Source organism: Ovis aries, chromosome 26 (genome assembly GCF_016772045.2).
Source record: "Ovis aries strain OAR_USU_Benz2616 breed Rambouillet chromosome 26, ARS-UI_Ramb_v3.0, whole genome shotgun sequence".
NCBI classification, from domain to species: domain Eukaryota; kingdom Metazoa; phylum Chordata; class Mammalia; order Artiodactyla; family Bovidae; genus Ovis; species Ovis aries.
In genome coordinates, this window is record NC_056079.1 from 244,901 (window position 1) to 270,087 (window position 25,187).

The following is a 25,187-nucleotide window of genomic DNA, read 5'->3' on the forward strand; positions in this document are numbered from 1 at the left end:
TACATTCCTTCTCTATAGTGGCTGTATCCATTTACATGTCTACCAACAGGGCAAGAGGGTTCCCTTTCTTCCATGTCCTGTCCAGCATTTATTATCTGTAGAACTGTTGATGATGGCCATTCTGACTGGTGTGAGGTGATACCTCATGGAGTTTTGATTAGCATTTCCTTAATAATGAGCGATGTGGAGCATCTTTGCATGTGTTTGGTGGTCTTCTTAATGTCTTCTTTGGAGAAATTTGTTCACATCTTCTGCTCATTTTTCACTTGGTTGCTTTTCTTCTGATACTCGGCTCAGTGATCTACTTGTGTACTTGTAGAGAAACCTTTGTCAATTGCTTCGTTTACAATTATTTTCTCCTATTCTGAGGGTTGTCTTTTCATCTTGTTTATAGTTTTCTTTGCGGCTCAAATACTTTGAAGTTTCTCTAGATGCCATTTCTTTATTTTTGTTTTTATTTCAGTCATTCTCAGAGGTGGATCAAAGAGGATCCTGCTGTGACAAATGTCAAAGAGTGTTCTGCCTATGTTTTCCTCTAAGAATTTTATTGTTTCTGGCCTTACTTTTGGTCTTTAATCCATTGTGAATTATTTTTGTGTATAGTGTGAAGAAGTGTTCTAATTTCATTCTTTTACATGTAGTTGTCCAGTTTCCCAGCACCACTTACTGAACAGGCTCTCTTTTCTGTCCTTTCTCCATTGTACATTCTTGCCTCCCTTGTCAAAGAAAAGGTGCCTATAGGAGTGTGTGTTTATCTCTCAGCTTTGTGTCCTGTTCCATTGTTTTATGTTTCTGTTTCTGTGCCTGTACCATAGTGTCTTGGTAGCATAGTCTGCAGTCAGAAAGGTTGACTCCTCCAGTTCCACATTTCTTTCCAAGATTGCTTTGGCCCTTCTGGGTCTTCCCCCCCCCCCCATATAAATTGTAAAATAATTAGTCCTAGTTCTTTTAAAAATGTCATTAGTTGTTTGATAGGGATGAATTGAATCTGCAGCTTGCTTTGGGTAGTATAGTTATTTTCACAACATTGATTTCTTTCAATTCAAGAACATGGCATATCTTTCTATCTGTTTAACTCCAGAAGTTTCCCCAGATACCCGTCCCCACTGCAGAGGAATGCTGTGTTTCCCCATCACAACTGAAGAAGAGCCCCGTTTTCCCCTCCCCAACTTGAGATGAGGGTCGATTCCCCTGCTTCGTCTGGAAAGGAATGCTGATGTCCCCGTCAGAACTCAAGAGGAGGCCAGTCTCAACTTGAAACTGCAGAGGAACATGGGGGTCTTGTCACAATTCAAAAGACACGGATTTCCCCATCCACTCGAGATAAGGCCTGATTCCCTTGCACTGGCCAAGTTCAGTGTGTAGGATCTTAGTTCCCTTACCAAGGATCAAACCTTCACCCCCTGGAAGCGTGAAGTCTTAACCACTGGACTGCCAGGGAAGTCCCGTCCTCCCCACCTTAAGTAAGTAAGTAAAGACACTCAGTCGTGTCCGACTCTTTGTGACCCCATGGACTGCAGCCCACCAGGCTCCTCAGTTCATGGGATTCTCCAGGCAAGAATACTGGAGTGGGTTGCCATTTCCTTCTCCAGGGGATCTTCCCAACCCAGGGATCGAACCCCGGGTCTCCCGCATTGGAGGCAGACGCTTTAACCTCTGAGCCACCAGGGAAGCCCCCTCCCCACCTTGGTTTTTGTAAATAGTCCAGAAGGGCTTTCTTGGTTTCTAGACTACTGAGATCTTGCTTCCATGTGTAAATTGAGTACAATTTCCTCAAGAGATGGAAGGCAGGCTTTACATCCCAGTAACAGGGAACAAATTTGACTAGGAATGGCTGGGTTACCATCTAACACTGACATGTCATTTTCCCCTGCCTGGGCTCAGCTTCCCTCCATCTGGCTGGCTTTTCTTTCGTGGTCTTATTTCTTTCCTTTCTGCCCTCTGCCCCCCCGCCCCGCCCCTTCCCTCTCCTTGTAGGAGCAGAAAGAAGAAACTCTTCCTCTAATCTCCAGCCTGGCAGGTTTTCCCTCCCCTGGAGTCCAGGTGCCTGTAGCATTTGCTCCTCAGTGGCTTTCCCCCAAGGAGACAGCTCCCTCCTTCCTCTTCCCAAAAAGAAATCGTGGGGCCACCTGTTAAGATTTTTTAAAAATTATTTTTTTTCACGTCTTTACTCAAGATGGGAAAACCTCTGAAGTTTAAGGTGGCACCTGGCTGTCCTGTAGTGCTTGTATTTTTTCAAGGCTTTGTTCTGTCTGGAATTTTATTATAATAACTAGTGATGGGACTTCCTTAATGGTCAGGTGGTTAAGATTCTGAGCTTCCAATGCAGGGGTCACGGGTTCAATCCCTGGTCAGGGAATTAAGATCCCACATGACACATGGTGTGGCCAAAACGCAAAACAAACAACCACCACAACAAAAAAAAAACTAATGGGAATGAACATACCTTGATGCTTACATAATTTTAATAAATCATCTTCAAAATGATGAAACATTAATAATCAAACAGAGATTCACTCAGTCATGTCCAAGTCTTTGGGACCCCACAGACTGTAGCCCACAAGGCTCCTCTGTCCATAGGATTTTCCCAGGCAAGAATATTGGAATGAGTTGTCATTTCCTCTCCCAGGGGAATCTTCCCGACCCAGGGATCAAACCCGTGTCTCCAGTATTGGCAGGTGGATTCTTTACCACTGAGCCACATGGGAAGGCTAGCTTCTATCAATGATTCACACCAAAAGGTGGTTCAATGAAGCAGCTATGATGAGGCAGTGCTAGAATTCAAAGGGGAATCAGGTACCCTTGAAACTCAAACCTAATAATAGTAGAAAACATCACCCACTCACAGCAATATACACAGATTTGAAACTGTTTCTTTGAGAATGTTTCTGTTTGGGGGGATAATTCTATTATTTGAAGGCTCTAAGTAATGACAGAGAAGATGCCTCAGTGACCTGATAGCCGTGCCCTGGAGAGAGAGCCAAGAGAGGGGTCCCCAACCTCCGGGATCTAATACCTGATGATCTGAGGTGGGGCTGAAGTAATTATAATAGAAATAAAGTACACAATACATGTAATGCACTTGAATCATCCTGAAACCATCCCCCCCTTCTCCAATTCATGGGAAAAATTCTCTTTCATAAAACAGGTCCCTGGTGCCAAAAAGTTTGGGGATATTCAAAGGAATGTTCTTTGTCCTTCACACCTGCACTGTTTTTCTTCTAACCGCCCCATCTCACAAAGTTTGAACCTCTCCTAGCGTCACACGCCTCTTCCCACTTTGAGGGGCAGGGTGCACGCCAGTGCTCAGGCCTCAGGTCCTCCCTGGGCGCTGGTGATCTGTCCTTCTAATCCTGGCTTTGTAAGGCGCTCCCCTAAGTTTTTCCTGCTCCCCTGTTTCTCTAGTTCCTCCTGAATCTTCCTAGATAAACCTGTCTAAATGATGCAAGAACTTTCTCTCTAATGAGTCTGTGATTTTCTCCACTTTAATCACACCTGGGCTGTGTCTACCACACTCTCTCCACAGCTGCACTTGTCGTTTCTGTTTCATTTTCAGCTTTCTATTTTACACTGGAGTACAGCCAATTGACAATGTTGTGATGGCTTCAGGTGGTCAGCAAAGGGACTCAGACATACGTATTCATGTGTCCATTCTCCCCCAAACCCTTCTCCCACCCAGGCTGCCACATAACATTCAGCAGAGTTCCCTGTGCTGTACAGTATGTCCTTCAGTATCCATTTTATTGTCAGATTTTATTTACTCCTTTCTTTATGTCCCCTAAATGAATTTCCTCAAAACCCAGTTCCTCTGATCTCAGGCCCCATAGCTAGGATTTCATTTTCACAATCACCTTGCTTCATGTAGGGGTGTGGTGGGTGGGGGGTGAGGGTGGGGGAGCAAACTGGTGCAGTGGAGGGAGGGGGCCTTAGCCACCTGCAGCCTGCGGCCTGAACAGCCACAAGGCTCCCCCAGGGGCAGAGTGGTACAGACTCTGCCTGCCAAGGCAGGAGATGCAGTAGACTCGGGTTCGATCCCTGGGCCTGAAAGATATCCTGGAGCAGGAAATGGCAACCCACTGCAATATTCTTGCCTGGAAAATTCCATGGAAAGGAGGAGCCTGGCAGGCTACAGTCCATGGGGTTGCAAAGAGTCAGACAAGACTGAGCATGCACGCACATTACACACACCAATGTGGAGTCAAACATCCCAGCTCACTTTTGAAGGGTTTAATTATGCCTTAATGCTCCTTATCTTAATTAAGCAGAAATAGTGATTCTAATTAGCATATTTACAGAAACCACACAAGTATGCTTCCCTGGTGGCTCAGACGGTAAAGAACTCACTTGCAATGCAGGAGACCCAATTTCAATCCCTGGGTCGGAAGATCCCCTGGAGGAGGAAATGGCAGCGCACTCCAGTATTCTTGCCTGGAGAATTCCATGGACAGAGAAGCCTGGCAGGCTACAGTCCACAGGGTCGCAAAGAGTCAGACATGACTGAGCAAATAACACACACAAGTAGACCCATATAATCGCACACTTCACCTACTTGTAGCTTAATCGTGTTCCATCCTTGTTTAGTTTGCCCTGGTTTCCCTTTCAGCTTCAATGAGCACAACTTTTGAAGTCTTTAATTTATGACTGTTTTAACTTAAGAAAGCCCTCCTAGAGGGTGACAGATGGTGAATGTCAAAAACCCAGAGAGAGGGTTTCTGTTTAGCCTTTGATTTTTTTTTTAAGCCAGAGAAATGTCTGATTGTGATCATAGTTTGTTGGAGAAGGCAATGGCAACCCACTCCAGTGTTCTTGCCTGGAGAATCCCAGGGATGGGGGAGCCTGGTGGGCTGCCATCTATGGGGTCGCACAAAGTCGGACACGACTGAAGCGACTTAGCAGCAGTAGCAGCAGAAGGATAAAATTATTTCTGTTCTCAAAACACTATAGTAATAACAAAAGTAAAACAAAGAACATGGACTTCCCTGTTGGTCTAGTGGTTAAGAATCTGCCTGCCAATGCAGGGGACGTCGGTTGAGTCCCTGGTCCAGGAAGATTCCAGGGGGGCGGGGGGGGGGGGGGGGGGGGGCGCGGGGGGTGGGCAGAGGGCAGAAAGGAAAGAAATAAGACCACGAAAGAAAAGCCAGCCAGATGGAGGGAAGCTGAGCCCAGGCAGGGGAAAATGACATGTCAGTGTTAGATGGTAACCCAGCCATTCCTAGTCAAATTTGTTCCCTGTTACTGGGATGTAAAGCCTGCCTTCCATCTCTTGAGGAAATTGTACTCAATTTACACATGGAAGCAAGATCTCAGTAGTCTAGAAACCAAGAAAGCCCTTCTGGACTATTTACAAAAACCAAGGTGGGGAGGGGGCTTCCCTGGTGGCTCAGAGGTTAAAGCGTCTGCCTCCAATGCGGGAGACCCGGGGTTCGATCCCTGGGTTGGGAAGATCCCCTGGAGAAGGAAATGGCAACCCACTCCAGTATTCTTGCCTGGAGAATCCCATGAACTGAGGAGCCTGGTGGGCTGCAGTCCATGGGGTCACAAAGAGTCGGACACGACTGAGTGTCTTTACTTACTTACTTAAGGTGGGGAGGACGGGACTTCCCTGGCAGTCCAGTGGTTAAGACTTCACGCTTCCAGGGGGTGAAGGTTTGATCCTTGGTAAGGGAACTAAGATCCTACACACTGAACTTGGCCAGTGCAAGGGAATCAGGCCTTATCTCGAGTGGATGGGGAAATCCGTGTCTTTTGAATTGTGACAAGACCCCCATGTTCCTCTGCAGTTTCAAGTTGAGACTGGCCTCCTCTTGAGTTCTGACGGGGACATCAGCATTCCTTTCCAGACGAAGCAGGGGAATCGACCCTCATCTCAAGTTGGGGAGGGGAAAACGGGGCTCTTCTTCAGTTGTGATGGGGAAACACAGCATTCCTCTGCAGTGGGGACGGGTATCTGGGGAAACTTCTGGAGTTAAACAGATAGAAAGATATGCCATGTTCTTGAATTGAAAGAAATCAATGTTGTGAAAATAACTATACTACCCAAAGCAAGCTGCAGATTCAATTCATCCCTATCAAACAACTAATGACATTTTTAAAAGAACTAGGACTAATTATTTTACAATTTATATGGGGGGGGGGGGAAGACCCAGAAGGGCCAAAGCAATCTTGGAAAGAAATGTGGAACTGGAGGAGTCAACCTTTCTGACTGCAGACTATGCTACCAAGACACTATGGTACAGGCACAGAAACAGAAACATAAAACAATGGAACAGGACACAAAGCTGAGAGATAAACACACACTCCTATAGGCACCTTTTCTTTGACAAGGGAGGCAAGAATGTACAATGGAGAAAGGACAGAAAAGAGAGCCTGTTCAGTAAGTGGTGCTGGGAAACTGGACAACTACATGTAAAAGAATGAAATTAGAACACTTCTTCACACTATACACAAAAATAATTCACAATGGATTAAAGACCAAAAGTAAGGCCAGAAACAATAAAATTCTTAGAGGAAAACATAGGCAGAACACTCTTTGACATTTGTCACAGCAGGATCCTCTTTGATCCACCTCTGAGAATGACTGAAATAAAAACAAAAATAAAGAAATGGCATCTAGAGAAACTTCAAAGTATTTGAGCCGCAAAGAAAACTATAAACAAGATGAAAAGACAACCCTCAGAATAGGAGAAAATAATTGTAAACGAAGCAATTGACAAAGGTTTCTCTACAAGTACACAAGTAGATCACTGAGCCGAGTATCAGAAGAAAAGCAACCAAGTGAAAAATGAGCAGAAGATGTGAACAAATTTCTCCAAAGAAGACATTAAGAAGACCACCAAACACATGCAAAGATGCTCCACATCGCTCATTATTAAGGAAATGCTAATCAAAACTCCATGAGGTATCACCTCACACCAGTCAGAATGGCCATCATCAACAGTTCTACAGATAATAAATGCTGGACAGGACATGGAAGAAAGGGAACCCTCTTGCCCTGTTGGTAGACATGTAAATGGATACAGCCACTATAGAGAAGGAATGTAGGTTTCTTTAAAAGTAGGAATAAAACTACCATATGATGCAACAATCCCCTACTGGCCATATACCCTGAGAAAACCATACCTCTAAAAAGACACATGTACCCCAATGTCCACTGCAGCACTATTTAAAATAGCCAGGGCATGGAAGCAACCTAATGTCTATCAAGGGAGCAACGGATAAAGAAGTTGTGGAACAAATACCAATGAAATATTACTCAGCCATGAAAAGGAACAAATACGAGCCTGTTTAACTGAGGTGGATGAACCTAGAAACTGTGATACAGAGTGAAGTAAGTCAGAAAGAGAAAAACAAATATAGTATGTGAATGCATACACATGGAATCTTGTAAAATGGTACTGCTGAATATTTGAAGGGCAGAAGTAGATACACAGATGTAGAGGAAGGACTTGTGAACTCAGCTGGAGAAGGAGAGGGAGGGACGAATTGAGAGAGTAGCACTGAAACATCGCCACTACCATATGTAAAACAGCTAGCGGGTGGGAAGTTGCTATATAACATGGGGAGCCCAGCAAGGTGCTCTGTGACGACCTAGAGGGTGGGATGGCGGGAGGTGGGAGGCAGGCTCACCAAAGAGTGGATAATATACTTATGGATTATTCGTGTTGTTGTATGAGGAAAACCAACCAAACATGGTAAAGCAGTTATCCCTCAATTAAAAATAAATAAATACAATCTGAAAACTATCATTCAACACATCTGTACTGTCCTCTAAAGCTATATGGGATCATCTTCTATTCCTAGCTATTTTTCCACTATAAGTGCTTATAAGTGTCATTAAAGGTTTTGAAAATATGATTTTAATAGCTATACAGTATTGCTTAATATCTCATACACAAATAATGAAATTCCAGTCTCAACATGGAAACATAATACCAAAAAAGTTTTTGGTTTTAAACTAGAGCTTGCATTTTAATTCAGGTCAGTCAGAATTCCTCTGAAGATCTAAAATTCTTATGGAAAGTAAATTATGTGGAGTCCTTCTTGCTTTCATCTGTTATGCCTTGTTCTCCTTTACTTCTAAGGACTCTTGGACTTTTGACATTTTTGCCTTGGGCTGTAACTTTTGACTGAGATAAAATCTTAAATTTAGATATTAAGAATGTCAAGAAGCACTCTTGTAAGTGTGAGTCACTTAGTCATGTCCAGTTATTTGTGACCCATGGACTGTAGCCCACCAGGTCCTCTGTCCACAGAATTTTCCAGGCAAGAATATTGGAGTGTGTAGCCCTTCCTTTCTCGAGGGAATCTTCCTGACCCAGGGGCGAAACCCTGGTCTCCCTAATTGCAGGTAGATTCTTTACCATATGAACCACCAGAGAACCCTGACCCTGGTGTACACGGATGTAAAAATCCTCAATAGAATATTAGCAAACCAAATTGAAGATACATTAAAAAGAATCATACACTATGATCAAAGGAAATTTATTCTGTCCTGCAAGCATGATGTATTATCTGCATATCAATCACTGTGATACAAAATATGAGCAAAATTAAGAATAAAATCATGTGATCCTCTCAATAATTGCAGAAAAAGCTTTTTGACAAAGTGTAACATCAATTTTGGTACCATCTCTCAATACAGTGGTTATACATGGAACATCCTAAAGGGTATATAAGACAAGCCCACAGGTAACACCCAACTCAGTGGTAAAGAGGTGAAAGATTTTCCTAAAAGATCAGGAATAGGACAGGATTCCCACTCTCATTAATCTTGTTCAACATAGTAGTGGAAGTGTCCTATCCAGAATAACTAGGCAAGTAAAGGAAATAAAAGCATCCCCATTGGAACAGATGAAGTTACACTGCCACTATTCGATTATGACAGGATTTATATGAAACCCTAAAAACTCCACCAAGTAACAAGTATTAAAACTAATAAACTCAGCAACATTGCAGGATATGAACCATCAGAGAGAGAACAGAACAGTACCATATACAAATGCATCAAAAAAAAATGAAATAAATTTAACCAAGGAGCAGAAACACCTGTACAGTCTCGGGCTCCAAGACATAGAGTCTGGGTTCAAATCCCACCTTACACTGACCTGCAGAGTGACCCAGGGCAAATCACACACTGATCTGAGGCTCAACATATTCAACTGTAAAATGGACACAAACCCAGTATCTCCTCCCAGGGCTGTGAAACTCCAAGGAAATGCTTATTTAGGCCTGGGGAATTGGAGTGTCTCCGGGAGACTCTCCTTGTACGAAACTCCTCTAGAACTGGGCTCTCCTGATCCTGTGGGTGAGGGTCAAGTGTAGAGCCTGGGAGCCAAATGGGACTGGACAAGGACCAGGACAAAAAAAAATACTAGTTCTGTGTCAGGGAGGGAAGGCACCTCCTTTCCAGATCTCAGAGTGGGGGCTGCACTGAGGGCCTGGAAGTTGCACAATCAGATGTGAACCCTGAACCCCCCACAGCAGGGATGGAGCCTTCCTGACAAGAACCTTCTCTCTGGTCCAGTCTCCAGTGTCATGTGGTGCTGCTCCCTGAGTTCTCCATGTCTCCACCAGGCAAAGAGCTCTTGGGACTTGGAGGTCTGTTAAACCACAGGTGCCTGAGAGAATGACACAAGGACTAACAACATTGAAAATTAGCTATATTAAAAAAAGACAGAAGTACAGACGAGGCAGGGGGTGAGAAGCAGAAGGATTGACTACCTCTCAAGCCTTTAGCAGAAATATCTCCACACCAGCTCAGCAGAGCCCACAGGAGGAAAATATAATGGAAAAGCAGGCTATGGGTATATCTCTACACTGCTGGACCCAGGGACCCAAGTCCCAGTCCACCAACATCGTTTTGCATATCCAGACGCCAAGAGGAAGAAACAAAGACCTTGCCTTAGGAAGTCTCAGCTAGACTTAATATTGGGGTTGCTGAGCATGGTCACATGGTCACTATGGACTTAGCCCCTCCTCCGTGCTCACATCCTCTGTCCTCACAGAAACATACACGGTTCACTACAGAGAACCCTCTGAGGGTACTTGTGTGTACTAGAAACTGGCAGTGGTGACGTGCAAAGAGAAGACACAGAAATGGAAACATGCCTCTGGGGTGCTGTACAAATTTCCAAAGATCTGAAGTTCTTGATACTTGGCATTTTTAAAAAAAGCTTCTTAATGTGTAAATGCAGAAAGGACATTTCTAGGAGAAAGGACAAAGGAATCGTCCCATTGGGACAATTTGGTATCCATGTGGGAAGGTAAGTTGGATCCCTACCTCAAAAAACACCACCAAACCAATTAGACACATACTAAAAACCAACAATTGAAGGAAAAACTTTACCAAATTCCAAACCATTTTTGATAAGGGAATATCTTTTCTTTAAATTGAGGTATTCTTGATTTACAATAATTTGTTTAAGGTGTACAGCAAAGTGATTCAGTGATTCACCCTCTCGGGTACTTACTTGGACAAAATTCATTCCCTTTGGGAGGCCCCTAGGCCATGCCCTCTACTCAGAACAGCTAAGAATCCTGAATAGGCAAAGCAGCACGTGGTGGTTGTCAGTAGGGGTTTTTAGGCTGAATAAATTATTCTAACGTGACACAAGAAACAAGCCCAGAGTTCAAGAGAGGATCTCCAAACCTACCTTCCAAAGAGAGGTCTTGCTCCCTTGAATGTCGGTGCATGAAAGAGCGCTTGGGAAGGGAAAAGGTGTGTCATGAATATTTGGTATGCAAACGGGACAAAGCGGCGTGTAGAGAGGATGCGCAGGCATGTCCCAGGACACTGAACACATGGACACAGTGACCGGACTCTCAGCCCTGTGCTGGGGGCATCGCACTGTCTCCACCCCTGACACAGGGTGAGCAGTTCACACGTGTCCTGGAGAGCATGGTCACACGACCTGGACCTGGCCAATCGGTGTGTTCCATCCTCCCTGGCCACCGTGATTGGCGCTGACCAATCGGGACGCAGGGCCAGGGCTCATGCTGGAATCAAGGGAAGAGGAGCTCGGGTTCTGCCGGAAGGGGTGGGGCCGGGTGAGGTCAGACTACAGCAGTGGGAGGGGCGTGAGGTCAGCCTACCGCAGTTGGTGGCCTTCCCGCACCCGTCAGGGCAGAGCCGCCCGCCTGAGGAGGGCGCTGCTGAGCCTGGGGGTTGAGAGCGACAGTTCCTGCCGTGGTCCCGGAGCTCCACCTGAGACTGGAGGGAAGCCATCTGCCTGTGAGTCCTCTCCTGCTTGTCTGTCAGCTTGTTTGAACCACGCTGGATATTCTGTCCAGCTGGCTAAGTCCAGCTGGGTCCCCTTGGGACGTCTGGTGAACCTAGTTCCCACTGCGGTCGGGCAGCTCTCTCTCAGGGAATGTCGAGTTTCTTTGCTTTCTGTTGTGATGGGGCACCCCAGTTATCTCGGGGTGATTGGGAAGTCTGCTGGTGTTACATGCTCCCACCTTCGATGGGGAAACATTATTGCTGCATTGACGCTGCTCACTAGATACTGGGAATCTGTTCCAACACAAATGGCAAGGGGAACAGAGCAAAACAGAAAAAGAAAAATGGAGAGTTGCTGGGTTGCTTCAGGTCTCACCTGTGATTAAGAGTGTGTACAGCCTGCATGTGAACCCGGGTTCCCACACCTGCCAGGCGCCAGGCGCTGAGTTTAGACCCCCCAGCTTCACTAAGGAGTCATTGATGGATAACGGTTTGTGTGTATTTCAAGTCTACATTGTGATGACTTGATGCCCATAGACGTCGTGGAATGATTGCCCAACACACGCATCGCTTCACACGGTTAACTCTGTGTGTGTGTGTGTCTTTTATGTTGTACTGATAATCCATGAACACAATATAAATAGCTCTCCATTTTTTTAGATCTTCTTTAATTTATTTTAGAAGTTTATAGTTTGCTGTATGTCTTGCACATGTTTAATTAGATATCTTGATATTTTCAGTGCCATTATAAATTCCTAATATAGAATTGACTTTTCTATATTCACTTGCTAAATCCATTTATTTCAAATAATTCTAATTGTATTTATTTATGTATACACAATTATATCTGCAAAGAAGTTCTTTTTTTCCCCCTTTGCAACTGTGATAACCCTTTTCTTCTTCTTGCCTTATTGTATGGACTAGGATGTCCAGTACAGTGTACATTGGTGAACAGAAGTAGTGAGAATAAGTATCCTTGTCTCTTTCCCATTATCAGAGGAAAAGCTTTCAGTATTTCACCATCACACAGGATATTAGCTTTTTTGTAGGTATTTTTATCAAAATATGTAAATTCTTCTCTTAATTTACTAAGAGTTTTTTCTTAGTCATGAACTAAAATTATTACATTAAATTTTCTTAAGTTTATTTTCTGCAGATTTTTAAACAGGTGGTTTTTCTTTTATGTGGTAGTTTAACTTTTAAAAAATTTTCTGTTTCTAAAACAACCCCAACCTGATCTCGATGCATTCTCCTTCTGTTGGACTTTATTTGTTAGTGTTTTATTTAGGATTATTTCATCTATACTCAGAGTCTGTAACTTTACTTTCTTGTCCTTCCTGGTTGGTTTTAGTATCAAGGTTATGCTAGTCTTAAAAAACAAGGTTGGAGAGTGTTCCATGTTTACCTCAAGAATTCCTGTGAGATTACTGTTTTCTTCCCTAGAGTTTTGGAAGAATTGGTTGGCAAAACCAGTTGGTTTCATTGTGGGGAGGCTTTTTATTTCAGATGTAATTGTTTTCATGCAAATAAAATTTTCTGATTTTGTATGTCTTCTTGGGTCTATTTCAGTAAAGCATTTCCTGCCTGCTAGGAATTTATTGAGGCGCGCAGACTCTCCAGTTAATAAGTGAACTGTGGTTCATAATATCTTTCTTATCTGCAAGATGTGTTGTCTCCCCCTTTAAAAATCCTTGATGCTGGTGATTTGTGCTTTGTCTCTTTTTCTTAATCAGTCTCTCTAGGGTTTTATCAGGTTTATCGGTCCTTTCAAAGAGCTAACTTTTGGCTTTCTTTTTTTTTAAATTCATATTTTCTTTCTGTTTCCTTATTTTCTGCTCCTTTTTTTCCCATCTGCCTTGTGGTTCATTTGCTTTGCTTTTTTTCTGGTTTCTAGGGATAGAGGCTTAATTGATTTTCAGCCTGCCTTCTTTTCCAGTATATGTGCTTAAGGCTTTAAGTTACTCTGTAAACACAGTTTGCTGCATCCCACAAGTTTGAAGAAGCCAGATTTTTGTTATCTTTTATGGAAAAGTATTTTCTAATTTTCATTGTGTTTTTTAAAATTATTATTCATGAAATTCTTCAAGCAGTATGTCATTTAACTTCCCAATGTTTGGGGAGGTTTTTCTAGTCACCCTTTTTTGATTTCTAGCTTGGATCCACGAATAGCCCCGTCTTCGTCTTTTTGGGCTACTATTATAAATACTGTAGGCTAGATGATAGACAACAGAAAGTTGTTTCTTATAGTCCTGGAGGCTGGGGAGTCCCAAGATCACCAACAGGTGCCACGTCTGGTGAGGCCTGTTTCCTGGTTCCTAGACTGCCTGCTGCTTCTCCCTGTCCTCAAAGCACGGGAGCCCATTCCCTCCTGACCTGACCCCTGCCAGAGTGCCTGCCTCCTAGGATCATCACCACTTGCAGAATGAAGTTTGAGGGCCCATAAACTGTCAGCCCATGGCAATCCCTAAGTACACCCTGCATTGTTTCAGTCCTTTGAAATAATTCAAGCTTTCCTAATGGCCCAATATATATTCTTTTTCTTATATGTTCCTTGGGCTCTTGAAAATAATATGTATCAGTGGGAATGCAATACCAGTTAGATCAGGTTTTTCACTCATGTAATTCAGATTCCAGAGGCCATGCTGAGTAAAAGCAGAAGTACGTGAAATTGCCTGTAATATATTTTATTTTAACACACCCAAAATATTATCATTTCAGTGTGTAATCAACATGATAAAAGCTAATGAAATAGTTCACGTTCTTTTTTTCATGCTAAGTCTTTAAAATCCAGTGTGTGTTTCCGGCTTCCAGCACATCTCATTATAGAGCCAGCCGCATTGCAGGTACTTCATGGCTGCAGGTGACTACGTACCAGGGAGCCCAGTTCCACGAGAGATGTGTCTTTAACGTCTCCCATTGGGGTTATGAACTTGGCTGTTACTCCTTTTCTATTTCTGCCAGTTTTTATGTATTGATATTTTGAGGTTATGTTATTTAGGTACATTCAAATTTAGAATCCTCATCTTCTTGCTAGACTCAACTTGTATCAGTATGAGATGCTCCTTTTTATCGCTAGTAATGCTTCTTTCTTTAGACACTATTTGACAGTGATATTGCCACGTCAGTCTTCTGTCCTTGTTGGCCTGGGTATCTTTTACTTTCACCTGTCTAAAAGACCTTCCATCTTAACATGTACCTCTGTGAATAGTGTATAGTTTTCATTGAAATCAGTTGGACACTTTATCTTTTAATGAGAGTGTTTGCTCTGTTTATAATGTTGATATTCAATGCGTAGGCACCATGTTGCTATGTGTTTTCTGTTTGTCCCACCTAGTCTGTGTTCTTTGCTCTTGCCTTCTTTGAGAAGTATGAAGTGTTTCTCTACTTCTGTGATCCTCTGTCAGGTTGTTGGGTGCACATTCGCAGACACAGCGTGTGTTTTACATTCAAGTCTAACTTAGTACTTTTACTGCCTCCCTGACACGACTGTTTCCTCCTTGTCACTTTTATCCTTTAAATTGTTAGATATATTTTTAGCGTTAACATCATTGTTTTATAAAGTTAGTATTTACCCTTACAGTTACCTCATTGTTGGTCTTTACTTGTTTTTTTATATTTCCGTCAGAGACTACTTTTCTTTTTCCCAAAGCACTGCCTTAATATATATATATTTTTTTTTTTAGTTCATGTGTGTGGGTGATGAGTTCTCTCATTTCCATTTGCCCTAAAAGGCCCTATTTTGCTTTCATTTTCAAAGAGTGTTTTTGTTGGGTATAGAATTCCAGGTTGGTGGTTATTTGTTTTGCAGCATTTTACAGATGCCTGTCCATTATCTTCTGACTTCCTTGTTCTTGAAAAGTCAGCTGTCAGCGTTGCTGTGCCATTAAAAGCCATACCTTTTTTCTCTGAGTGCTTGAACATTTCCTTCTTGCCTTAGGCACCCGCAGAGCTGCTGAAACCAATGTGTGGTTTTCATTTTTGAGTCAATGATCTGATTCTTCAACCAACCCTTGCTACTGTCCCTGTCAGTCAGTTCAGTCGCGCCGTGTCTGACCTGTAGCGACCCCATGGACTGCAGCACGCCAGGCTTCCCTGTCCATCACCAACTCCCGGAGCTTACTCAAGCTCATGTCCATGGACTCGGTGATGCCATCCAACCAGCTCATCCTCTGTCGTCCCCTGCTCCTGCCTTCAGTCTTCCCCATCGTCAGGTTATTTTCCAATGAGTCACTTCTTTGCATCAGGTGGCCAAACTATTGGAGCTTCAGCATCAGTCTTTCCAATGAATATTCAGGACTGATTTGCATTAGGATTGACTGATTGGATCTCCTAGCAATCCATGAGGCTCTCAAGAGTCTTCTCCAACTCCCCAGTTCAGAAGCATTGATTCTTAGAAAATTCAGCCTTCTTCATGGGCCAACTCTCACATCCATACATGACTACTGGAAAAACCATAGCTTTGACTAAATGAATTTTGTTGGCAAAGTTGTCTCTGCTTTTTAATATGCTGTCTAGGTTTGTCATAGCTTTCCTTCCAAGGAGCAAGCATCTTTTAATTTCACCATCTGCAGTAATTTTGGAGCCCAAGAAAATAAAGTTTGTCACTGTTTCCATTGTTTCCCATTTATTTGCCACGAAGTGATGGGGCTGGATGTCATGATCTTCATTTCTTGAATGTTGAGTTTTATGCCAGCTTTTTCACTCTCCTCTTTCACTTTCATTAAGAGGCTCTTTAGTTTCAACCCTGGAAGCATTTCTTATTCCCCTTTCTGTCTTTTCTCCACCCTGAGGGTCCCCATTTATAGTTTTTAATAACATAGTTTAACAAGGGGCTCCTTCAATATATTCTATACTTTTTCCCACTTTCTATATATTTTAGCCAATCCATCCTTCAGTTCACTGATCCTCTCTTCAGCTACGCCCAATCTGATGTTAAACCCAGAGACAGTTCTTAAATTTAGTCACTGTTATTATAAAGTTCTAGAGTTGGTTTTGATTCTCAGAAATTTTTCCATTTGTCAAGTCTATTTTTGAACAGGTGACGTTTGCATCTGATAGGTATAGCATACCTCTGATATGCTGATTGACATCTGATACCTCTGGATCTGGTTCAGTTCTTTTTCTCTTGGTCCTGTTTGTTGTTACACCCTCTTTTGCTTTTTTGGTTGCATGTTGGACATTATGTTTAGAAAACCCTAGAGGCTCTGAGTGATGCTGTCTTCTCCAGAGTTTCCTCTGACACAGACCTCCAGTGGGGACAGAGCTGTCTGTTCACTCAGGGCCTGAGGGACTTGAGGCTCGGGGGGGTCCTTGTAAGCTCAGTCTCAGCAGCCTTCACCCACCTCCTCCCCAGGGAGTAGTTTTCCAGCCTCTCAGTCTGGAAGCCTGGGCTGCCTCCCAAGGACCCCCCTTCTCGGCAGGTCCTGAAGACCACCCTCTGTCTCCTGAGCACCACGAGGTGACTGATACTCAGTGCTCAGCCGGTTTGGGCAGCGTGTTGGATATGTTTTCTGACATCCGGACTGACTCCTCAGGCCTGCACTCGAATTGTTGTCTCCCCAGCCCAAGGAACCGTCCAGAGCTGTGTTAGCCAGCCCCCTCTGTTTGAATTATCCCCTGCCTTTTCTTCACAGAGTGGGCTTTTCTCAGATGTCCCAAGGGAAGGAGAGGCCCTCTCAGTCTCCAACTTCCTCACTGGGCTTCCCTTTTGTTTGAAATCTTGGATTGTGGCAGCCTAAGACCTCTTTTAAACTGTATTTAGCTTTTCTAGCTCTTGGCAGGCTGACCTACAAGTTGCTTGCATCTGTCACTGGAAGTGGAGACACCCTGGGGGTCTTCTGTCATCTGAAGCCACATGTAACAGTCACAGTAATTGTATTGATCAAGTTTATTTGATACCAGAGAAAACAAGAACCAGGGGTCCTTGCTTAATACCCACGGTTGTGTTTCTGATCAGAATCCCCAGCTTGCCCGGGCTGTTTCAGTGCCTCGTGAACTTGGGAAGTAGGTGGAGCAAGCGGCCCATGCGGCCTGGAGACAGAGGAGCTGGTCTCCCCTCTTCCCTTGCCCCTGCCTGCCCAGGGCAGGCCTTGTGATGATGGGCTGCTGGTGGGGGAGGAGAAGGCTGAGGAGGGAGGGGTTACGTGACCTGTATTCTGTGACAGGGTCACATGGGGGTTTTCTTTTTCAGTTTGAGAAAATGACTGCTTTTAGTCTTCCCTCCAGTTTCAATTGAAGGTTGAAAATGAAGATTTTTCTTAAAGTTGGGCACAGTGACTTTACAGTTTTTTGAAAGCAACAGTTGAGGTTTTAAAAACACATCTCAGAGAACTCCAATAGATAAAGCCAAAAGAAGAGAACGTATTCATTGTGAACTGCGGGCGGGACCCCAAACTGTACTCTGTCTCTCCCAGAGTCTGTAATTGCTGAGATGGGTGGATATAGGGCCCCAAGCACCCTGGGGATCGAAGCCTTCAAGTGACAGCATAGGTCCGGGCTGAGCCAGGGGCAGTGTGGCCTGTGCCCTGGCGAGTGGAGAGCCTCGAGGGTGGGAATGGGGCCAGGAGAGGGGTGGGAGACTCAGGTGGGGTCTAGGAGGCGGTGTCTGTCGCGGCTCGAGACAGGAACACCCCTGAACCTCCACCGTGCAGCCCCCACAGTGCAGAGTCGTCTGGAAGCCCAGGATCGAAGTTTAGAGGGCGAGTTCGCAGCAGGTTGAATGAACACTTGTACCCACTGTGGGTTCATTTTAAGTGCCTGGTCAAGGCCTTGCTGAGCTCAAGTGAGGGAGTCCAACAGGGAGGACTGAACTCATGGTGAGAGTGAGGGGCAGCTAGCATGGTGAGTCCTCCTCAGCAGGGTGGGTTCTGGGGATGCCCTTGAGTTCAGGGGTGCCCTTCAGTAGCCTCACTGGAGGCTTGTTTGGGGGTTAGAGGGGGCTGAGCCCACTTAGAAGACGTGCTCATTTCCAGGGGTGGTGGTTTCTGACGCAGTTTATACTGGTCGGTTCAACTGTGACCCAGTACTTTGCAGGGTCATGTTTGACAGAGGGCCTGAGCCATGGGCATGGCCTTCCTTCTCCCGCACCCCACACTCACCTGTTGTCTTTTTGGCAGCCCCTCCCCCCTCGCTGCACCCTTGACAGTGGGCCTGAGCCCAGCCCCCGTGTTACCATGGAGCCCTTTGTGACTGAGCAGGTTCCAGTTCCGGGCTCCTGGGAGACGTGCTGGAGGCAGAGCCTTGGTGCCATTTCTCCTTGAGACAGCGGTGTGGGTGGTCATAGTGTGAGAGCAGTGGTCATAGTGTGAGAGTGGTGTGTGTGAGAGCAATGGTCGTAGTGTGAATAGTGGTGGTCGTAGTGTGAGATCAATGGTGATAGGTCGGGAGCCGAGGTATCCTACTGTGAAACAACGGTTGCCCCCAGGTGGGGGGCTGCCCCCATCCGCGAGGATGGGTCACAGAAGGGCCCACCTTTGGGGGTTATTCCAGTGCTGCAACCCAAAGGCAAAGGCCAAGACAAGGAAGAACTTGGCCTCGGCCCAAGTCCTGGAAGGAGAGTGGCCTGAGGTGAGAGCAGCCGGGGGCTGGGCCTGTCGGATTGGCCCTCACCTGGTGAAGCGTTGGGGTTGTATTTCATTTCCTTAGCATGGCTGTAGGCCTTGCCGGCCAGGGTGTTTTGTCCTTAGTGGGTAGGATCAACCTCAGCAGTTTACCTTGTAAGAGGTTGTGCAGGTGCTTCGTGGAGGATGGGCGGGGGCCCCACAAGAAGGGAAACACTGGCTGGAGGAGTCACTGGGGCACATGGACTGAGCTATCAAGTCAGTCCTTGAAGCAGAAAGGCTAAGCCCCTTAATGTCTCCCTTTTAAAGAAAGGATATACTGGCTAGAGGAGTCTCTGGGGCATGAGGATCAAGCTAGAGAGTCAGTCCTTGAAGTAGAAAGGCTAAGCCCGTTAATGTCTCCCATCTTACAAAGCACACACCAGTGTGTCCAGTATTTTAATGATGGGTACCTACTGCTTACGTGTATGACATACATCCTCATAGATACACATGTCTACTACATGCTTCTTACAAGTGCTGGGCACTGTTGTGGGTGCTGAACCCTCAGGATGTAGTAGGGGATACATAGCCCAGGATTTTTTAATTTCTGCAAAGAAAAATAGAAGAACGGAAGACTCCATGTGGTTCAGTTTGAGCAAGTTCACCACGTGGATGGCCCCGCGTGCACACAAATTGTGGTAAAATACATATAACGTCAATTTAATATTTTAACAAGTTGATTGAATGACTGAGTAGCTTCAGTGGAGGCCTTGGGGTGCCATCTACCTTTTTCCGAGGAACACTCCAAAGCCTGGTGGCGTCCTTTTTTCTTCACTCTCCCCAGTGGCTCTAGGTCATTGGTCTCTGTGTCGTTTAAGAATCTCTTTATTTACTTTGTTCTTAGGTTTATGTTTTGGAAAGCTTCTCAGATGTCCCTGGGTCTTGAGAAGGCAGGCTTGGATTCCAGATTCTCCCCTGCCATGTGTCTGCCAGGTCAAGGTGGAGGCTGAAGGCTGGTCTGAGTTGTGGTGGTCTGTGTGGTCTTGGGGTCAGTGGACCCCCTCTTCTCCGGAGGGGCAAGGAGATCCTTTGTGTGGAGCCTGGAGAGACTTGACAGGGCCAGTCTTCACAGTCTCGCTGTCTTTTTAATTTATGTTTGCATTTAGTCATTTCACTGTTTGCTAGGAGTTTCCAACTCCTTCGCGAGAACTACCAATATGTTTGGAGCAACTTCATAGAAGAGAAGACGAAATTGCAGACCTGAGAACAGAAAGAAACAACACCAGGGTCAGTAGGGGGATCCTCACGTGTTGACATTTGCCCCGCGGGGGGTCACTGCTAGCCTCAGTGTTGCTGTCTTTAAACTCTGTCTGATTTTCAAGTCATTTGTCACATCTTCCCACTGAGCAGACCAGGATGGATCAGTTCGAGGTTCTCATACCTTGCTTCAAATTTATCATGAGAGCTAATGTAATTTTAGTACATTTGAGGGGGGAGTTCTCTTAACTTTGATTTTTGTCCACGCTACACTTTGTGTGGGATCTTAGTTCCCTGACCAGGGATTAAAACCCATGGCCCCTGCAGAAGTGTGGAGTCTTAACTACTGGGCCCCTGGGGAAGTCCACTCTAAGTTTAGACTGAACTGGCGGATTCCGACATGGCTTAGCATGTTTCTGGCTATAGCATGAGTCTGAGAGGAGTTATGGGCCCTGAATTCAAGCATGAGGTTGAAGGTGCTCCTTTGGCCCTGCCCTGAAGCTGCTGCTGGAGCACCTGGAGTGCCTGGTTTCCTGGTACGTGCCGTCCCTCTGGATGACGGCGGGCAAGCCACAGGCACAGTCCCCAGCAGGCATGACCAGCGAGGTGGAGGTACTCAGGGCGCTGAAATTGCTGTTTGAGCACCACAAGTCCCTGGACGAGAAGGTACCCGCCACCCAGCCGTCCTGGATTTGTACACTTGCTGCCTTGTTAGGTGGATGATGCACGTATTTATGTAACTAGTTGACTTTTGAGCTTCTTGAATTCTTGTATATACATTTTTTTCTGTAAGAAGTCAGCGTTTTATATGGTTAAAAAGTGTTGTCTGCGTACATGCTCAGTCATGTCCGAATCTTTGCAACCCTGTGGACTGTAGCCCACCACACTCCTCTCTTCATGGGGCTTCCCAGACATGAATACTGGAGTGGCTGGCCGTCTTCTACTCCAGGGAATCTTCCCGACCCAGGGGTCGAACCTGCCCTCTTGCATTGGCAGGCAGATTCTTTACCAGTGAGCCACCTGGGAAGTCGCCAGTTAAAAAGTAGTTGGCAGGAATGTCTTGAGATTTATTATATTCTGTATATCAACTTGCAGATTAAAACTGGGTAATAGAATTAATTTAGGATAACATTTTGTTCTCTCAAACTTAGAATTTAAAGCTATTAACAAGCAGATTTTCTTGATGTTAAGATCAATGAGAGACATTAAAGGTATTCTGTTACAGTGTCCATGTATTAGGGTGAGTATACACTAAGAAGTGTACTAACGTATATACACACATCAACACACTGTGACTCGGCCCCTTTTATTTCAGTTGAGAGCGTGATTACGAGTAGCACTCGAATGATGTAGTTTGTTAGAAGAATTAGGTGCCACACATAAAGAGGTAAGTTTGATCAGTCATCGTGTAATTTCAGTTAAGGGTTTGTCATTTGAATCGTTTCATTTTAAAACAGAATGAAGGCTGTAGTGGTGGGCATCAGATGTTATTTCTCTTTCTGATTGAGGACCCGCCCACCTGGGGTATTTTAATGACTAGTAAACTAGCCTTGTGGCTCAGAGCTGCAGGATCTCTTCAGTGCCCCTTTGTCCAGGAGAAGACAGGTTCTGACTCTAATCACCTGGTGGTATTCGGGGTGGATAGCATCATCGTGTATTTTCTTTTTATGTTGTGTTTTCAGTTTCAAGTTGAGTTTTTCCAGGTGGGGTTTTGCTGTCTTTACTTATTTCTTTACTCTGATTCAATTTTTTGGTTTATCCACATTCCTGTGCTGACAAATGCAGGTGACGGGTTTTATTCTATTTTAGGTCGATCAAAGAAGAGAAGGAGAACAGGGAGCAGCGGGCTGAGGAGACTGAGAGCAGGGAGGGCAGGGGGAGCTTAGGCAGCCTCCCTCGTTTTAAATCAGTGAGCTCCCTCAACCTGCATCCCGCCTCCTCAGGTGTCAGCTCCTGCCTGCCCCTGCCCAAGCCCAGAAGGAGGCAGCACCACCCGGCACGGGAAGGAGACCAGCTGGGCATCGTGACTCGGGTATGTGTCTGCCTCCTCCCTGCCGCATCCTTCCCCCAGGACACTGGTTTTTATTTTGTTTGCTTTTTGGCTTTTCTTTTTTTCCTTAGAAGAAAATCAGGTACATTTGCTACGCTCAGAGGTCTAAAATTTTTTAAACTGCCTAGTCTTTAATCATTCCACAATGGCACAGTGACAAATTCGTCTTGATATTTGGACCGTGGGCTTAGCACGTCATCATGAATTCAGAGCTTACCTCTGTAACACTGGGCCTGGCCTGTGCTGGGCACAGCAGCTGCAGGGAAGTTTCTGTTTTCAGGGAGCAGACAGCTTCGTGAAGGTAACCATAGGCAGCTCTCATGGCGTGGGAAAGGCGTGCAGCACATTTTCCACTGGGGCTGCCTGGCTGCAGGATGCAGGGCATGCAGTGGGAACAAAATCCACTCTGGTCTGCTTGCTGATGGACCTGGCTGTGCGCTCAGGCCAGCTCTACGTGTGAAACCAGGTTAAAAGCCCTGGGCCCCAGGGCCCCAGGGAGGACGTCAGGCTGCCTCACTTTTCCGAGTCTAAAAATGGAATAACGACCTAGGGCTTTTGGTGACAGAGTGTGTGACTCTAAAGCACATGTTCCAGCTTTCTTGTGTGTTTGGCTTTGGTTTTGTGAGGGCATTGCTATTTACCCCAAGAAATCACGTGTACAACACTCTGCTTTGTAACTGGACTTGTATTATCACTTTTTTCTGTTACCACCCATTTCATGGTAGCTGCATTGTTAGTCAGCTTATAATTAAATTAACTGTGAATCATTTTAGCAGCCTGCGAAGTGGTAACTAGTCCATTTGGTGGTCTTTTGACACTGTTTTTATAATTTGCATCATTGGCTAATTGGTTGATATTTAAAGCTCTTTGACGATTTCTCTGTGGTTTCATGCTTGATTTCTTTCTGAGTATTTGTTAAGGAACAGTTCTGTATGTTTTCCTTGCTGTTGGAGTTCTCTGACGGTGTGCCTGCTTTCATCATTGGTTTTGATTTCCTGTCTCATCCTGTTGTCTGCTTAGTCATCGTCAATCTAGACCCCTCCCGCACCCCCAAGGCTGTAGTTTACCCATCCCTCTCCCCTCCCCCATCCCCCCACTTGCTCTGGTCATAGCCCTGCTGTGGTCCACACGGTGTGTGCCCTAGGTCTGGTCTGTGCTTTGTCTTCATGTCTCATTAAATGGTGTCTTTTCCCCGATAGCAGTAAGTTGAATTGGTGTATCACTATGCAGTTACAGGAGAAGGCAATGGCAACCCACTGCAGTACTCTTGCCTGGAAAATCCCATGGATGCAGGAACATGGGTGGATGCAGTCCATGGTGTCTCACAGAGTGGGACACGACTGAAGTGACTTAGCAGCAGCAGCAGCATGCAGTTACAAGCATAATGTAGATGGGTCCTAAACTACATATCATGTGTAATTCATAAATGAGATTGTGCTTACATAAAGAAATGATCCATTTAAGTGTAGAATTAATGGACTTTTAGATATGCAGATGACACCACCCTTGTGGCAGAAAGTGAAGAGGAACTAAAAGCCTCTTGCTGAAAGTGAAAGAGGAGAGTGAAAAAGTTGGCTTGAAGCTTACCATTCAGAAAACTAAGATCATGGCACCTGGTCCCATAACTTCATGGGAAATAGATGGAGAAACACTGGAAACAGTGTCAGAATTTATTTTGGGGGTCTCCAAAATCACTGCAGATGGTGATTGCAGCCATGAAATTAAAAGACGCTTACTCCTTGGAAGGAAAGTTATGACCAACCTAGATAGTGTACTAAAAAGCAGAGACATTACTTTGCCAACAAAGGTCCATCTAGTCAAGGCTATGGTTTTTCCTGTGGTCATGTATGGATGTGAGAGTTGGACTGTGAAGAAAGCTGAGCGCCGAAGAATTGATGCTTTTGAACTGTGCTGTTGGAGAAGACTCCTGAGAGTCCCTTGGACTGCAAGGAGATCCAACCAGTCCATTCTAAAGGCGGTCAGTCCTGGGTGTTCATTGGAAGGACTGATGCTAAAAGTGAAATTCCAGTACTTTGGCCACCTCAAGTGAAGTGTTGACTCATTGGAAAAGACTGATGCTGGGAGGGATTTGGGGCAGGAGGAGAACAGGACAACAGAGGATGAGATGGCTGGATGGCATCACCAACTCAATGGACATGAGTTTGAGTGAACTCCAGGAGTTGGTGATGGACAGGAAGGCCTGGCGTGCTGCAATTCATGGGGTCACAAAGAGTCGAACACGACTGAGCAACTGAACTGAACTGACACACTATCCTTTCTGTGTTGGTGCTTGTATTTAAGACTGTAAATCTCATCAGCTTTTGCACAGTTAATGTCTCTATTAGACTCTTTAAAAAAGTATCTTCTATGGTTAATAAAATGTAAAGACTGCACCTGCTATTATGCTAGCTTTCGTTCTTACATATTTTCACAGGGAACCTGCTTAATGAATTTATTTTGAGAAATTTTAAATCAAATTCTATGTCAGGATTTTACATTAATGTCCAGTAGGTGGTTAGATTTGTTCAATGTTAAAATAGGTATTATGGTAACTTCCGCATGAGTTAAGTTACTAATTTAAAGTATAACATGTTTTTTATTAAGAGAAACTAACTTATAGAGAAGTTTGGCTGAGAATAGACAACTGTTAAGGCCCTTTGTTGTACAGAATGCTGTGCTTTAATGAATCATGATGTTGTAATAGCATTGTATCTTCCTGGGTAATAATTTATAGTGTTTCTCTAGTAAATCTTGAATAGCTGATTTAATTTCTGTGGTCAAAAAAAATGTTCTGTTTCCAGTCACATGTTCTCTAAATCTTCATGTCACTTACGTATTTGCAATCATTTTTGCTTTACTGTATTTGCCTATACTGATTCTTGAAATTTTAGCTTCAAAGGCACAATAAATCTGGTTTCTCTTCATTTCTTTGCATGCATCTATCAGCCTAGTGATTTAAGGAAGCAGTGTCGAATGGTAAACTATTTAGTAATTTAGAAGGCCTTTGTTTCTCTGTGAAGTATTAAAGAATCCTTATCATTTAATGTGAATGAACACTGTGTGGTTATGTCCTGGTGAATAATTGACGTTTTAATGGAAGTAATGAAACTCACCCACCACT